Source organism: Melanotaenia boesemani, chromosome 5 (assembly GCF_017639745.1).
Source record: "Melanotaenia boesemani isolate fMelBoe1 chromosome 5, fMelBoe1.pri, whole genome shotgun sequence".
NCBI lineage: Eukaryota > Metazoa > Chordata > Actinopteri > Atheriniformes > Melanotaeniidae > Melanotaenia > Melanotaenia boesemani.
This window is the reverse complement of record NC_055686.1, coordinates 2,601,015-2,614,474: the sequence shown is the minus strand read 5'-3', so window position 1 is coordinate 2,614,474 and position 13,460 is coordinate 2,601,015. Positions and strand designations below refer to the sequence as shown.

Sequence of the window (13,460 nt, the reverse complement as noted above, 5' to 3'; positions counted from 1 at the left end):
ATTAAAAGCTCTAGCAGCTACAGACTGGTTTATACTTGGATTAAAAGCTCTAGCTGCTACAGACTGGTTTATACTGGGATTAAAAGCTCCAGCAGCTACACACTGGTTTATACTGGGATTAAAAGCTGGTACAGACTGGTTTATACTGGGATTAAAAGCTCTAGCTGCTACAGACTGGTTTATACTGGGATTAAAAGCTGCTACAGACTGGTTTATACTGGAATTAAAAGCTCCAGCAGCTACAGACTGGTTTATACTGGGATTAAAAGCTCCAGCAGCTACACACTGGTTTATACTGGGATTAAAAGCTCTAGCTGCTACAGACTGGTTTATACTGGGATTAAAAGCTCTAGATACTACAGACTGGTTTATACTGGAATTAAAAGCTCTAGCTGCTACAGACTGGTTTATACTGTGATTAAAAGCTCCAGCTGCTACAGACTGGTTTATACTTGGATTAAAAGCTCTAGCTGCTACAGACTGGTTTATACTGGGATTAAAAGCTCCAGCAGCTACACACTGGTTTATACTGGGATTAAAAGCTGGTACAGACTGGTTTATACTGGGATTAAAAGCTCTAGCAGCTACAGACTGGTTTATACTGGGATTAAAAGCTCTAGCTGCTACAGACTGGTTTATACTGGGATTAAAAGCTGCTACAGACTGGTTTATACTGGAATTAAAAGCTCCAGCAGCTACAGACTGGTTTATACTGGGATTAAAAGCTCCAGCAGCTACACACTGGTTTATACTGGGATTAAAAGCTCTAGCTGCTACAGACTGGTTTATACTGGGATTAAAAGCTCTAGATACTACAGACTGGTTTATACTGGAATTAAAAGCTCTAGCTGCTACAGACTGGTTTATACTGTGATTAAAAGCTCCAGCTGCTACAGACTGGTTTATACTGGGATTAAAAGCTCTAGCTGCTACAGACTGGTTTATACTGGTATTAAAAGCTCCAGCTTCTACAGACTGGTTTATACTGGGATAAAAGCTCCAGCAGCTACACACTGGTTTATACTGGGATTAAAAGCTCTAGCAGCTACAGACTGGTTTATACTTGGATTAAAAGCTCTAGCTGCTACAGACTGGTTTATACTGGGATTAAAAGCTCCAGCAGCTACACACTGGTTTATACTGGGATTAAAAGCTCTAGCTGCTACAGAGTGGTTTATACTGGGATTAAAAGCTGCTACAGACTGGTTTATACTGCGATTAAAAGCTCCAGCAGCTACAGACTGGTTTATACTGGGATTAAAAGCTCTAGCTGTTACAGACTGGTTTATACTGGAATTAAAAGCTCTAGCTGCTACAGGCTGGTTTATACTGGGATTAAAAGCTCTAGATACTACAGATTGGTTTATGCTGGAATTAAAAGCTCTAGATACTACAGACTGGTTTATACTGGTATTAAAATCTCTTGCAGCTACAGACTGGTTTATACTGGAATTAAAAGCTCCAGCAGCTACAGACTGGTTTATACTGGGATCAAAAGCTCCAGCAGCTACATACTGGTTTATACTGGGATTAAAAGCTCCAGCTGCTACAGACTGGTTTATACTGGGATTAAAAGCTCCAGCAGCTAAACACTGGTTTATACTGGGAATAAAAACTCTAGCTGCTACAGACTGGTTTATACTGGGATTAAAAGCTCCAGCAGCTACAGACTGGTTTATAGTGGGATTAAAAGCTCCAGCTGCTACAGACTGGTTTATACTGGGATTAAAAGCTCCAGCAGCTACAGACTGGTTTATACTGGGATTAAAAGCTCCAGCAGCTACAGACTGGTTTATACTGGGAATAAAAACTCTAGCTGCTACAGACTGGCTTATACTGGGAATAAAAAGTGTAGCTGTTCCAGACTGGTTTATACTTTGATTAAAAGCTCCAGCAGCTACACACTGGTTTATACTGGGATTAAAAGCTCTAGCAGCTACAGACTGGTTTGTACTTGGATTAAAAGCTCCAGCAGCTACAGACTGGTTTATACTGGGATTAAAAGCTCTAGCTGCTACAGACTGGTTTATACTGGAATTAAAAGCTCTAGCAGCTACAGACTGGTTTATAGTGGGATTAAAAGCTCCAGCAGCTACAGACTGGTTTATGCTGGGAATAAAAACTCTAGCTGCTACAGACTGTTTTATACTGGGAATAAAAACTCTAGCTGCTACAGAGTGGTTTATACTGGGATTAAAAGCTGCTACAGACTGGCTTATACTTGGATTAAAAGCTCCAGCAGCTACAGACTGGTTTATACTGGGATTATAAACTCCAGCTTCTACAGACTGGTTTATACTGGGATTAAAAGCTGGTACAGACTGGTTTATACTGGGATTAAAAGCTCTAGCTGCTACAGACTGGTTTATACTGGGATTAAAAGCTGCTACAGACTGGTTTATACTGGAATTAAAAGCTCCAGCAGCTACAGAGTGGTTTATACTGGGATTAAAAGCTCCAGCAGCTACACACTGGTTTATACTGGGATTAAAAGCTCTAGCTGCTACAGACTGGTTTATACTGGGATTAAAAGCTCTAGATACTACAGACTGGTTTATACTGGAATTAAAAGCTCTAGATGCTACAGACTGGTTTATACTGGAATTAAAAGCTCTAGATACTACAGACTGGTTTATACTGGGATTAAAAGCTCCAGCTGCTACAGACTGGTTTATAGTGGGATTAAAAGCTCTAGCTGCTACAGACTGGTTTATACTGGAATTAAAAGCTCTAGCAGCTACAGACTGGTTTGTACTTGGATTAAAAGCTCCAGCAGCTACAGACTGGTTTATACTGGGATTAAAAGCTCTAGCTGCTACAGACTGGTTTATACTGGTATTAAAAGCTCTAGCTGCTACAGACTGGTTTATACTGGGATTAAAAGCTCCAGCATCTACACACTGGTTTATACTGGAATTAAAAGCTCTAGCTGCTACAGACTGGTTTATACTGGGATTAAAAGCTCTAGCTGTTACAGGCTGGTTTATACTGGAATTAAAAGCTCTAGCTTCTACAGGTTGGTTTATACTGGGATTAAAAGCTCTAGATACTACAGACTGGTTTATACCGGAATTAAAAGCTCCAGCAGCTACAGACTGGTTTATACTGGGATTAAAAGCTGTAGCAGCTACAGACTGGTTTATACTGGAATTAAAAGCTCTAAGTGCTACAGACTGGTTTATACTGGGATTAAAAGCTCCAGCAGCTACACAGTGGTTTATACTGGGATTAAAAGCTCTAGCTGCTATAGACTGGTTTATACTGGGATTAAAAGCTGCTACAGACTGGTTTATACTGGGATTAAAAGCTCCAGCAGCTACAGACTGGTTTATACTGGGATTAAAAGCTCCAGCAGCTACAGACTGGTTTATACTGGGATTAAAAGCTCTAGCTTCTACAGGTTGGTTTATACTGGGATTAAAAGCTCTAGATACTACAGACTGGTTTATACCGGAATTAAAAGCTCCAGCTGCTACAGACTGGTTTATACTGGGATTAAAAGCTCTAGCTGGTACAGACTGGTTTATACTGGGATTAAAAGCTCTAGCAGCTACAAACTGGTTTATGCTGGAATTAAAAGCGCCAGCAGCTACAGACTGGTTTATACTGGAATTAAAAGCTCCAGCTGCTACAGACTGGTTTATACTGGGAATAAAAGCTCCAGCAGCTACAGACTGGTTTATACTGGGATTAAAAGCTCCAGCAGCTACACAGTGGTTTATACTGGGAATAAAAACTCTAGCTGCTACAGACTGGTTTGTACTGGGAATAAAAACTCTAGCTGCTCCAGAGTGGTTTATACTGGGATTAAAAGCTCTAGCAGCTACAGACTGGTTTATACTGGGATTAAAAGCTCTAGCTGCTACAGACTGGTTTATACTGGGATTAAAAGCTCTAGCTGCTACAGACTGGTTTATACTGGGATTAAAAGCTCTAGCAGCTACAGACTGGTTTATACTTGGATTAAAAGCTCTAGCTGCTACAGACTGGTTTATACTGGGATTAAAAGCTCCAGCAGCTACACACTGGTTTATACTGGGATTAAAAGCTGCTACAGACTGGTTTATACTGGGATTAAAAGCTGGTACAGACTGGTTTATACTGGGATTAAAAGCTCTAGCAGCTACAGACTGGTTTATACTGGGATTAAAAGCTCTAGCTGCTACAGACTGGTTTATACTGGGATTAAAAGCTGCTACAGACTGGTTTATACTGGAATTAAAAGCTCTAGCTGCTACAGACTGGTTTATACTGTGATTAAAAGCTCCAGCTGCTACAGACTGGTTTATACTTGGATTAAAAGCTCTAGCTGCTACAGACTGGTTTATACTGGGATTAAAAGCTCCAGCAGCTACACACTGGTTTATACTGGGATTAAAAGCTGGTACAGACTGGTTTATACTGGGATTAAAAGCTCTAGCAGCTACAGACTGGTTTATACTGGGATTAAAAGCTCTAGCTGCTACAGACTGGTTTATACTGGGATTAAAAGCTGCTACAGACTGGTTTATACTGGAATTAAAAGCTCCAGCAGCTACAGACTGGTTTATACTGGGATTAAAAGCTCCAGCAGCTACACACTGGTTTATACTGGGATTAAAAGCTCTAGCTGCTACAGACTGGTTTATACTGGGATTAAAAGCTCTAGATACTACAGACTGGTTTATACTGGAATTAAAAGCTCTAGCTGCTACAGACTGGTTTATACTGTGATTAAAAGCTCCAGCTGCTACAGACTGGTTTATACTGGGATTAAAAGCTCTAGCTGCTACAGACTGGTTTATACTGGTATTAAAAGCTCCAGCTTCTACAGACTGGTTTATACTGGGATAAAAAGCTCCAGCAGCTACACACTGGTTTATACTGGGATTAAAAGCTCTAGCAGCTACAGACTGGTTTATACTTGGATTAAAAGCTCTAGCTGCTACAGACTGGTTTATACTGGGATTAAAAGCTCCAGCAGCTACACACTGGTTTATACTGGGATTAAAAGCTCTAGCTGCTACAGAGTGGTTTATACTGGGATTAAAAGCTGCTACAGACTGGTTTATACTGCGATTAAAAGCTCCAGCAGCTACAGACTGGTTTATACTGGGATTAAAAGCTCTAGCTGTTACAGACTGGTTTATACTGGAATTAAAAGCTCTAGCTGCTACAGGCTGGTTTATACTGGGATTAAAAGCTCTAGATACTACAGATTGGTTTATGCTGGAATTAAAAGCTCTAGATACTACAGACTGGTTTATACTGGTATTAAAATCTCTTGCAGCTACAGACTGGTTTATACTGGAATTAAAAGCTCCAGCAGCTACAGACTGGTTTATACTGGGATCAAAGCTCCAGCAGCTACATACTGGTTTATACTGGGATTAAAAGCTCCAGCTGCTACAGACTGGTTTATACTGGGATTAAAAGCTCCAGCAGCTAAACACTGGTTTATACTGGGAATAAAAACTCTAGCTGCTACAGACTGGTTTATACTGGGATTAAAAGCTCCAGCAGCTACAGACTGGTTTATAGTGGGATTAAAAGCTCCAGCTGCTACAGACTGGTTTATACTGGGATTAAAAGCTCCAGCAGCTACAGACTGGTTTATACTGGGATTAAAAGCTCCAGCAGCTACAGACTGGTTTATACTGGGAATAAAAACTCTAGCTGCTACAGACTGGCTTATACTGGGAATAAAAAGTGTAGCTGTTCCAGACTGGTTTATACTTTGATTAAAAGCTCCAGCAGCTACACACTGGTTTATACTGGGATTAAAAGCTCTAGCAGCTACAGACTGGTTTGTACTTGGATTAAAAGCTCCAGCAGCTACAGACTGGTTTATACTGGGATTAAAAGCTCTAGCTGCTACAGACTGGTTTATACTGGAATTAAAAGCTCTAGCAGCTACAGACTGGTTTATAGTGGGATTAAAAGCTCCAGCAGCTACAGACTGGTTTATGCTGGGAATAAAAACTCTAGCTGCTACAGACTGTTTTATACTGGGAATAAAAACTCTAGCTGCTACAGAGTGGTTTATACTGGGATTAAAAGCTGCTACAGACTGGCTTATACTTGGATTAAAAACTCCAGCAGCTACAGACTGGTTTATACTGGGATTATAAACTCCAGCTTCTACAGACTGGTTTATACTGGGATTAAAAGCTGGTACAGACTGGTTTATACTGGGATTAAAAGCTCTAGCTGCTACAGACTGGTTTATACTGGGATTAAAAGCTGCTACAGACTGGTTTATACTGGAATTAAAAGCTCCAGCAGCTACAGAGTGGTTTATACTGGGATTAAAAGCTCCAGCAGCTACACACTGGTTTATACTGGGATTAAAAGCTCTAGCTGCTACAGACTGGTTTATACTGGGATTAAAAGCTCTAGATACTACAGACTGGTTTATACTGGAATTAAAAGCTCTAGATGCTACAGACTGGTTTATACTGGAATTAAAAGCTCTAGATACTACAGACTGGTTTATACTGGGATTAAAAGCTCCAGCTGCTACAGACTGGTTTATAGTGGGATTAAAAGCTCTAGCTGCTACAGACTGGTTTATACTGGAATTAAAAGCTCTAGCAGCTACAGACTGGTTTGTACTTGGATTAAAAGCTCCAGCAGCTACAGACTGGTTTATACTGGGATTAAAAGCTCTAGCTGCTACAGACTGGTTTATACTGGTATTAAAAGCTCTAGCTGCTACAGACTGGTTTATACTGGGATTAAAAGCTCCAGCATCTACACACTGGTTTATACTGGAATTAAAAGCTCTAGCTGCTACAGACTGGTTTATACTGGGATTAAAAGCTCTAGCTGTTACAGGCTGGTTTATACTGGAATTAAAAGCTCTAGCTTCTACAGGTTGGTTTATACTGGGATTAAAAGCTCTAGATACTACAGACTGGTTTATACCGGAATTAAAAGCTCCAGCAGCTACAGACTGGTTTATACTGGGATTAAAAGCTGTAGCAGCTACAGACTGGTTTATACTGGAATTAAAAGCTCTAAGTGCTACAGACTGGTTTATACTGGGATTAAAAGCTCCAGCAGCTACACAGTGGTTTATACTGGGATTAAAAGCTCTAGCTGCTATAGACTGGTTTATACTGGGATTAAAAGCTGCTACAGACTGGTTTATACTGGGATTAAAAGCTCCAGCAGCTACAGACTGGTTTATACTGGGATTAAAAGCTCCAGCAGCTACAGACTGGTTTATACTGGGATTAAAAGCTCTAGCTTCTACAGGTTGGTTTATACTGGGATTAAAAGCTCTAGATACTACAGACTGGTTTATACCGGAATTAAAAGCTCCAGCTGCTACAGACTGGTTTATACTGGGATTAAAAGCTCTAGCTGGTACAGACTGGTTTATACTGGGATTAAAAGCTCTAGCAGCTACAAACTGGTTTATGCTGGAATTAAAAGCGCCAGCAGCTACAGACTGGTTTATACTGGAATTAAAAGCTCCAGCTGCTACAGACTGGTTTATACTGGGAATAAAAGCTCCAGCAGCTACAGACTGGTTTATACTGGGATTAAAAGCTCCAGCAGCTACACAGTGGTTTATACTGGGAATAAAAACTCTAGCTGCTACAGACTGGTTTGTACTGGGAATAAAAACTCTAGCTGCTCCAGAGTGGTTTATACTGGGATTAAAAGCTCTAGCAGCTACAGACTGGTTTATACTGGGATTAAAAGCTCTAGCTGCTACAGACTGGTTTATACTGGGATTAAAAGCTCTAGCTGCTACAGACTGGTTTATACTGGGATTAAAAGCTCTAGCAGCTACAGACTGGTTTATACTTGGATTAAAAGCTCTAGCTGCTACAGACTGGTTTATACTGGGATTAAAAGCTCCAGCAGCTACACACTGGTTTATACTGGGATTAAAAGCTGGTACAGACTGGTTTATACTGGGATTAAAAGCTGGTACAGACTGGTTTATACTGGGATTAAAAGCTCTAGCAGCTACAGACTGGTTTATACTGGGATTAAAAGCTCTAGCTGCTACAGACTGGTTTATACTGGGATTAAAAGCTGCTACAGACTGGTTTATACTGGAATTAAAAGCTCTAGCTGCTACAGACTGGTTTATACTGTGATTAAAAGCTCCAGCTGCTACAGACTGGTTTATACTGGGATTAAAAGCTCTAGCTGCTACAGACTGGTTTATACTGGGATTAAAAGCTCCAGCTTCTACAGACTGGTTTATACTGGGATTAAAAGCTCCAGCAGCTACACACTGGTTTATACTGGGATTAAAAGCTCTAGCAGCTACAGACTGGTTTATACTTGGATTAAAAGCTCTAGCTGCTACAGACTGGTTTATACTGGGATTAAAAGCTCCAGCAGCTACACACTGGTTTATACTGGGATTAAAAGCTCTAGCTGCTACAGAGTGGTTTATACTGGGATTAAAAGCTGCTACAGACTGGTTTATACTGCGATTAAAAGCTTCAGCAGCTACACACTGGTTTATACTGGGATTTAAAGCTCCAGCTGCTACAGACTGGTTTATACTGGGATTAAAAGCTCCAGCTGCTACAGACTGGTTTATACTTGGATTAAAAGCTCTAGCTGCTACAGACTGGTTTATACTGGGATTAAAAGCTCTAGCTGTTACAGACTGGTTTATACTGGGATTAAAAGCTCTAGCAGCTACAGACTGGTTTATACTGGGATTAAAAGCTCCAGCAGCTACAGACTGGTTTATACTGGGATTTAAAGCTCCAGCTGCTACAGACTGGTTTATACTGGAATTAAAAGCTCTGGATATTACAGACTGGTTTATACTGGAATTAAAAACTCCAGCTGTTACAGACTGGTTTATACTGGGATTAAAACCTCCAGCTGCTATAGACTGGTTTGTACTGGGATTAAAAGCTCTAGATACTACAGACTGGTTTATACTGGAATTAAAAACTCTAGATACTACAGACTGGCTTATACTGGGATTAAGAGCTCTAGATTCTACAGACTGGTTTATACTGGGATTTAAAGCTCCAGCAGCTACAGACTGGTTTATACTGGAATTAAAAGCTCTAGATACTACAGACTGGTTTATACTGGGATTAAAAGCTCTAGCTGTTACAGACTGGTTTATACTGGGATTTAAAGCTCCAGCTGCTACAGACTGGTTTATACTGGAATTAAAAGCTCTAGATATTACAGACTGGTTTATACTGGAATTAAAAGCTCCAGCTGTTACAGACTGGTTTATACTGGGATTAAAACCTCCAGCTGCTACAGACTGGTTTATACTGGTATTAAAAGCTCTAGATACTACAGACTGGTTTATACTGGGATTAAAAGCGCCAGCTTCTACAGACTGGTTTATACTGGGATTAAAAGCTCCAGCAGCTACACACTGGTTTATACTGGGATTAAAAGCTCTAGCTGCTACAGACTGGTTTATACTGGGATTAAAAGCTCTAGATTCTACATACTGGTTTATACTGGGATTTAAAGCTCCAGCAGCTACAGACTGGTTTATACTAGAATTAAAAGCTCTAGATACTACAGACTGGTTTATACTGGGATTAAAAGCTCTAGCTGTTACAGACTGGTTTATACTGGGATTTAAAGCTCCAGCTGCTACAGACTGGTTTATACTGGAATTAAAACCTCCAGCTGCTACAGACTGGTTTATACTGGTATTAAAAGCTCTAGATACTACAGACTGGTTTATACTGGGATTAAAAGCTCCAGCTTCTACAGACTGGTTTATACTGGGATTAAAAGCTCCAGCAGCTACACACTGGTTTATACTGGGATTAAAAGCTCTAGCTGCTACAGACTGGTTTATACTGTGATTAAAAGCTCCAGCAGCTACACACTGGTTTATACTGGGATTAAAAGCTCCAGCAGCTACAGACTGGTTCATACTGGGATTAAAAGCTCCAGCTGCTACAGACTGGTTTATACTGGAATTAAAAGCTCCAGCAGCTACAGACTGGTTTATACTGGGATTTAATGCTCCAGCTGCTACAGACTGGTTACTGGAAGTAAAAGCTCCAACAGCTACAGACTGGTTTATACTGGAATTAAAAGCTCTAGATATTACAGACTGGTTTATACTGGAATTAAAATCTCTAGATACTACAGACTGGTTTATACTGGGATTAAAAGCTCTAGATACTACAGACTGGTTTATACTGGGATTAAAACCTCCAGCTGCTACAGACTGGTTTATACTGGGATTAAAAGCTCTAGATACTACAGACCGGTTTATACTGGGATTAAAAGCTCCAGCTGCTACAAACTGGTTTATACTGGGATTAATGTGCCTTTATGTCTGTAAATGAGTGTGTGATCAGTAGAAGGTTTTTCTCATGTTGTTTAAACGTTCTTTTTTCAGACTTTCCACCAGAACCACATGTCGTCTGGTCTTCAGTAAGCAACGCCACCAGTCCGACCAGTCGCCGGCCTCTAACTGGTCTACTCAGCCCATCAGCCCATCATACAGTAGTAGCGGTTTAAAAGTTCCCCTGTTTCCATGATGGGTCCTTGACTGGTTCTTGACTGGTCCTTGACTGGTCCTTGACTGATCCTTGGCCGATCCTTCACAGGTCTGTGGGGGTAATGTAATCCCCCGCAATGACGTCGTCAGCGAGGCTCTGCCCCTAAGCAGCCCAAGTAAAAAAACAGCTGCAATCCCTCTTTTGTCCACGGGGAGGAGCAGTGATTTGATCTTGCTGCTCTCTAAACAGTTTATAATGAGCTGTGTCGCTCATTTGTTGCATTTTTGCCAACATTTAAAAAATGATTTGATTTGAAAATGGCGTCAAATAAATGTATCAAAAAAGCCGACATGTGTAGCTAATGGTGTTATGAGGCAAAGCACAACCTCCTCAAGTCGGCTAAGTGGTGAATGTCACTAGCAGCGAGCTTTCTAAACATCCCGAGGAGCGCTGCCAGCGGTCATTTGACTGCAACGTAAGTTATTCACAGTGGGGGTTGATACAGCTGCTGCATAACTGAATATTGACAAAATCATAACGTAATATCGGCAGGTAAAAATAACATAATACTGATAATGTGTAAAGCAGGGATCACAAAAGTCCGGACCCAGCCCAACCTATATTCTGAATTAGGCCTCAAAGTGCTATTATCCTAAGTAGATAAGTAAATAAATGGTTTATACTGTGAAATGAAGTGTCCCTGGATTTTATTCATAGCGATCTAGTGATAAAACGTGATAAAACGTCATACAACTGTGTCTCAGCGGTGGGACAGCTGCCTGCCCGCTGTCTGAAGCAGGCACATGCGCAAAGGCTGGTAGGAATGACAGGAACCAGCAGCCTATCATCACACAGGGTTTGTGATCTTACAGCCAATCAGAAGCAGAGTAGGGCGGCCATTTATTACAACTCCATAGCCGTGATATACGACAGTTTGGCTGAGAAAGAGTCTCCCTGAGCGGCTCTGTGGAAGTTTAGACGTGCTAAACTGCTCGTAAATATTGATGTGTTTACTTTTCCAAACAAGTAAGCAGGTAAAACTATAGACAACAACTATCTAATAAAAGTCCTAAAATACCAGGTTCAGCCGTTTAGTTTTTAATACACTATAAGCATGGTAGCGTGACTGGCGGTCATCAAAAGACCGCTGGCGACGCTTCCAGTGTTTAACACTGGAAAACCCAGAGATTTCTTATCCCTCTACCATGCCCAGAGTACAACCAAAAGGCTGCCCGGTTTGAAATTAACAATTCAATGGCCAACAATTAGCACCTTTACATTTGTAAACACAGCCATTACCTGCCGTTAGCTGTTCAAGCATACTCCTTGGGGGGAGGAGTGTGCTTGAAAAGAGCCTTGTGGACTGTGCTGTATAGTTTCACTCACCACAAACGGTATTTGTGCTTTTGACCATTTCTCACATTTTCATGTACCCTTTATTGAGCATTGGTCATGTGAGTTTTCATCGTCATCACACTATTGTACGCCCAGCTTGCTTTCAAGTGAGAGATTATCACGTTTCTGTTTCCACAAAGGCAAGAAGGAAAGCATAATCAAGTATTTCAAATGAGAGATAATTACATTCCTTTTGACCTGGGAACAGAAAAGCAAAATCAATTTAATGTTCCTCACTTCCTAATATGGTGCAACAAGGTTCACAGTCCTCAATGTTTTTAGTAAAAAAAAAAAATTAAAAAACACCTTACTAACAGGGTGGAATGGAACATAACAGAGTGGAACAGAATATAACAGGGTGGAAAATATTTGTTCCCAATTCCAAATAAAAACGCTTCAATGGCCAGATGATCAGCAATGAATAAAGATATTTCTACAGTGATCCAGATTTTTTGTTTGTTGTTTTTTTTTGTTTTACATTTTAGATTTTGTAAGAGATGGGTGTGTTTTAACAACAGCAGTTTTATCCGTGACTTTAATCGATAATTATTATCATTATCCAGTGTATAAAAATGTTGGTGTAAAAACGCCAAAGATAGATAAGCATGATGCTGAACTTCGTGGTCTTAGCTCCTGGTTTGGTGTGTCTTGTTGTGTTTATTATCATTCTGAAAGGTATACCAAGTTGTGGGCTGCATATATGCAGCCCACAACTTGAACAAAGGCTAAATTCCTCAACATTCGCACTTGCTCCATAAAATTACCATCTCCAAGGCTCCTCCACCACCACTTTGACTATGGATTGATAAGTAAATGAGCCGCAGTTTTGTAATTGTTGCATTGTCAAAACAGTTCTGTTAGTGTTGTCACACAAAATTCAGTAGACTAGTTGGTTCCTATGCAGTGAATTTACATGTTATTACAAAAATACACAATAATAAAATAGGCAAGTGGTAACACAAAACTGGGTCACTTGTTCAGCTGCCTCATTGCGGCTCATTTACGTATCAATCCACAGTCAAAGTGGTGGTGGAGGAGCCTAAGAGATGGTAATTTTCTGGAGCAAGTGCGAATGTTGAAGAAGGCGCATGTTCAAGTTGGGGGCTGCATACAGTACCTTTTGGAATGGTAATCAGAGCGTGTCGGGGAATAGCCCACCTGGAGGGGTGACGTAATCGGGATTCCCGGCGAGCAGGAAGTCGCAGCACAGCGAGTGTTGGATGTCCCCCCGCGATTAGACACATTGAAGTGGAAGAAATTATCTCCGATCCTGCGTGGGGCTTTTATCTGTCGCCCTGTCTTCTTATGGAGGTGAAATAAATAATATGAGAATAAAATAACCCTTCCTAGCTACCTCAAACAGATTCTGTGTTGCTTGATCCAAATCTGATTTGTCTATGTTAATAATGCTAATATTAAAAGATTAATCAGTATGATAAATACATCCTATTGAGAATAGAGCTAGGGGCTGTGATCCAGTATTTGAAAGGTTTTATTAACCTACTAGCATTCATTTCTGAATAAAACAATTGGCAGCGCACAAGCATGTTACAATTTCACATTCCACGTCAAACGATGATTATGTATTAAGTTTTATGCATTTTTATGAAT

The 13,460-nt window shown here is 40.5% G+C and overlaps 3 protein-coding genes across 4 annotated transcripts in view; 1 reads left to right on the top strand and 2 right to left on the bottom strand.

Moving 5' to 3' along the window:
* The window catches only part of LOC121640461 (low affinity immunoglobulin gamma Fc region receptor III-like), a 29,133-nt gene extending 18,575 nt beyond the window's left edge, over positions 1-10,558 (top strand). The window contains exon 9 of one of the 2 annotated variants that reach the window (XM_041986230.1): positions 10,352-10,558. The gene's annotated coding sequence lies outside the window, so the exon portion shown is untranslated. The remainder of the gene's footprint in view (positions 1-10,351) is intronic. The other variant, XM_041986231.1, reaches the window with a different exon arrangement.
* The window catches only part of LOC121640417, a 1,195,287-nt gene that overhangs the window by 57,054 nt on the left and 1,124,773 nt on the right, over positions 1-13,460 (bottom strand). The gene's annotated exons all lie outside the window — the stretch shown is intronic.
* Positions 1-13,460, bottom strand: part of LOC121640516 (coxsackievirus and adenovirus receptor homolog) — a 187,897-nt gene that overhangs the window by 23,637 nt on the left and 150,800 nt on the right. The window lies entirely within an intron of this gene.